The sequence below is a fragment of the Talpa occidentalis genome, unplaced genomic scaffold, assembly GCF_014898055.3.
Source record: "Talpa occidentalis isolate TD23 unplaced genomic scaffold, MPIMG_talOcc4v2.1, whole genome shotgun sequence".
NCBI lineage: Eukaryota > Metazoa > Chordata > Mammalia > Eulipotyphla > Talpidae > Talpa > Talpa occidentalis.
In genome coordinates, this window is record NW_026555331.1 from 45,765,476 (window position 1) to 45,769,475 (window position 4,000).

A 4,000-nucleotide genomic window follows, 5' to 3' on the forward strand; every position below is an offset into this window, starting at 1 on the left:
CAAAGTTCTATTGATTATTGCATATGATATGTTTGATTCTCTTCTATTATGTCTAAATTCCTGGAAGGTGAGGTCTGTTCTATAGTCGTCTTTGGAACTTCAATGATAACACAAAGTGAGATATTAAGACCTCAGAAATTTAGCTGTATTACTGGTCATGGTTCTTCAGCAGATTAAAGTCTATGTAGTTTATCTGCTAACTGAATTTATACAAAGTAGTCATTGTGTCTACATTCTAAAGAGTTTTGTTTGGAAATTGAAACGGTTTCTTTCTTTTTTTTAAAGATTTATTTATTTATTTATTTATTTATTTATTTATTTATTTATTTATTTATTTATTTATTTATTTATATAAGCACTGGGTATAGTCAGAAGAACAGGAGGGTGAGAGAATTCACCAGAGCCAGAGCAGGGAGCAGAACAGGCAGACGGATGAAGTACACTGCTGAGGGGAGCAGCGGGCGCGGCAGAAGAGTTTTGCGCGCCATGTGGGACCCTCACCCAGCGGCCGGGAATCAAACCAGCGCTGCAGAGGCTGCGGGCAGCTTCGAAGCCAGCTCTCAACTGCTGCGCCACTGGGGAGGCCCTGAAACTGTTTCTTAAGAGACATTAATGTGCTGTGATTAGCATCAAACTCAAACTGTTTGGGGCAATCGAGAATCAATAAGATCTAATAGTTAGACACAGCAAGTCAATAATGAAATGTAAAAAATATTGATTTCATTATATCAGGAGCTATAGGACAGAAACAAATGATGTACCCAAGCTTTTCCAAATGATCTAGTCAGCAGGGGCATTTGTGTTGTAAGCAACTTACCATCGTAAGTGTAGATGTTGATGTTGCGAGGTTCTGGATAAAAGCAAGAGCAGATCAGTGACAGCATGGACAGCTCCTTCATTTTTTCCTTGTAGGCTGAAATAAAAGACTCCAGATTAGTATTCTCCATTTTCTGGATTTCTGTTAATGCTTCTTTTAATTTGAATAATAATTATAGCCTCTTCCAGGATGAGTATTTCCAGGGACACTGCTTTACTCTCTTTCACAAGATAGAAGTGAATAAAACATTGAAACAGAACTCTGAAGCTTGTATCTCTTACTTCAGAGGGCATGACTGCATATTATTACAAGGTAGATAAGTGGGAGGTGGCGGTGAGAGAAGTACAGTGACCACACCTGAGGGGAGGAATCATTTACTGTCCAAAAATTAACAATGATGTAAGAAAAAGGTATTTCATTTAAAAATATATTAATTTAAAAAGTGGAAGCATGAAAGAGAGAGAGAAAGAAGGGAAGGTAGAAGGAATTAAGATCTAGCAGGACAGGAGAGAGACAAACAGGAAAGACAAGTAAGAAGCAAAAATACAAAATTAGGGGCCTCCCTGGTTGTGCAAGGGGTTAAGATGCAGTACTATGAAGCTATCTGCAACCACTGCAGCACAAGTTCAATTCTGGGCCACGGAGCTGGCCACATTGCGCAGCAGATCTCTCCTGTCTCGCCCACTGCTCCCCTCAATTAGTGTATTTCAGTCAATCCATCTATTCAATTCCCCCCTCTGTCTATGGTGAATCCTCTTGCCCCCCACATCTGGCCTGTACTCCAGTTCTTATATGCATAAATAAATAAATCTTAAACCCACAAAAATAGCAAAGAGATAGGTTCATTCAAATACATGTGCATGCAGGCCTATTGTACAGAAGTAAGGTTCTGGAGGACCCTCTGCTGGTTCAGCCCAAATGGCCACATGTTCATTTGGGATAGGTAAAAAATGCCTATCCTGTGTTGATGCTTTCTCTATATTCCTAAGTGTACTTTCTTACATTTTCCTCTTTCCCACACATCAAAAACTTGGATATAAGTTCTGGTAAGGCTCTCTTCTCCTCTCTGCATTAAACCAGCTTGGGGGTCTGCCTTACCAAGCAGATGCATGAGTTCAGATGTTGGCCTTCACTCCCCATTCACTCCTCCTCCCATTTCATTTTCCTCTTTCTTCTCTAAGAGGCCTCCTGGCCAGTGGGTCTTCTAATCACTCTTGGTTGTGACCAGGATAAATAACTACTCCATGAGAGAAAGGAGGTGGGATCCTTTCACTGTTGTTGATTTTTTATAATTGGATTAATAAATCAAGAAAATTGGAGGAAAATGATAAGTATGTTACACATACTATTATAAGGACATATAAACAGATGGTGATGGTATAACAAATTGAACCTCATAGGTAACACCTGCCTCTTGTCAGGGTCCCCTGATCATTACTGTGACCCAAGGGAGAGTGAGTACCGTGGGAAGTGAGAACCCCCAAGAGATCCTTCTGGGCATCACTGACAGGTATACCAGCTGCTGGCCAGCAGCAAATAGATTCAACATAAGGATGCTTTAGAGCTATAGAATATTAGATTGGGGCCTCCCTGGTGGTGCAGGCAGTTGAGAGCCACACTGTGAAGCTGTCCGCAGCCTCTGCAGCATGGGTTCGATCCTCACTGGCCAGCGAGAATCCCACATGGCGTGGCAGACCTCTCCTGTCATGCCCGCTGCTCCCCTCAGCAGTGTATTTCATCAGTCTGCCTGTTCTGTTCCCCGCTCTGTCTCTGGTGAATCTTCTCACCCCCCACGCATCTGGCCTGTACCCCAGTCCTTGTATAAAAAAATAAAAAAATAAATCTTTTTTAAAAAAAGAATATTAGATTGGAAAGGTTCAAAGAGATCATCTATCCACTGTCCACTTACCCCACCACCAATTTTGCAAATGAAACTAGCCGACACTGGCCAAATTTGTATGTGACTGGTGACAAAGCTGGGGCCTCTGGATAAAATGCAGAAAGTCAATCCATCTCAAGACTGCCAAGAGGCCTTCTAACTCTTCTTTCAGGATGAGGTCAGTGTGGCAATAGGGTTGGACATACTTGTACATTGCTAAGCCATGTGCAAAGATGTAATACTTCCAATTGGGTATCTTTAAAAAACCTCTTCCCTATTTAGCTTATTTCCTTAAAACAAACAACACAATTTGCCTTGTACCACAGCAATCCTCCTGACACCCATTCTAAGAGATTTCATTGGAATGTCTTTGGAAATTTGGAAGACTGAAATCATGTTTGTCTATTTTCTTTTTGGTTAATAAATCATGTCACTTGTAAGGGTCCAGGCACATCTTTCATGGAAGGTCAATATGAATCACTCTACCTGTCAGGTAGAAACATTTTGGGGTTGAATATATTTAATTCTGTCAACTGATTAATACCAAGAATGGCAACACTTTGTAGGCTGGTGCTTTTTTTGTGAGAGAATGCGATTTGGTATCCAAAACATTTTGCAAATTTAGCATGTATTAGAAGCACACGTTAAAGACACCAACTTTATTAAGGAGGGAGCAATCTAAAAATAAAAATAAAGTAAAAGACTTTCCATCTTATAGAGTATTAATAGATTATAACTGTAGGAGAACATGAATTTCTACAGACGAGAACACTCCTCAACATCTGTCCTCAGTTTCTTGGAAATGAAATTCAATAATTTTCAGTAATGTCACTATTTGAATTCTGCTTGTTATGTTAATCCAGAGAAGGGGGATGTAAGGGTTGTTAGGGACCAATGTGTAATGCATAATCATAACCAATAAAAATGTTTATTCTTTTCTCCTCCCGGGTGGTCTGGGGAAAACCCAGCTGATTTCTCTGGGTAATTTATTTCATAGAATTCTTACTTTAATGATTTTTTTTTTTAATCAAGAGCTGTGACTCTCCATGGAATGACCTATCAAGTAGGATAGATTCTCAGTGATACAAATGCTCTTAATCTTAAGCAACTACTAAAAACCAGTTGTAACCACAGTCCAAGCAAATCCTAATTGTTTCTCTTGAGCAAAATCACAGCCTCCTGTGAGAAAAGATTTCCTTTCCACTCCATGCAGTTGCCAAACATTCCCACAGGTGGCGTCGCCCTTCCCAGTCCTCTCTGATCTAAGTCCTTCCCTATATTTGAATCCCAATTCAGATTCTCTC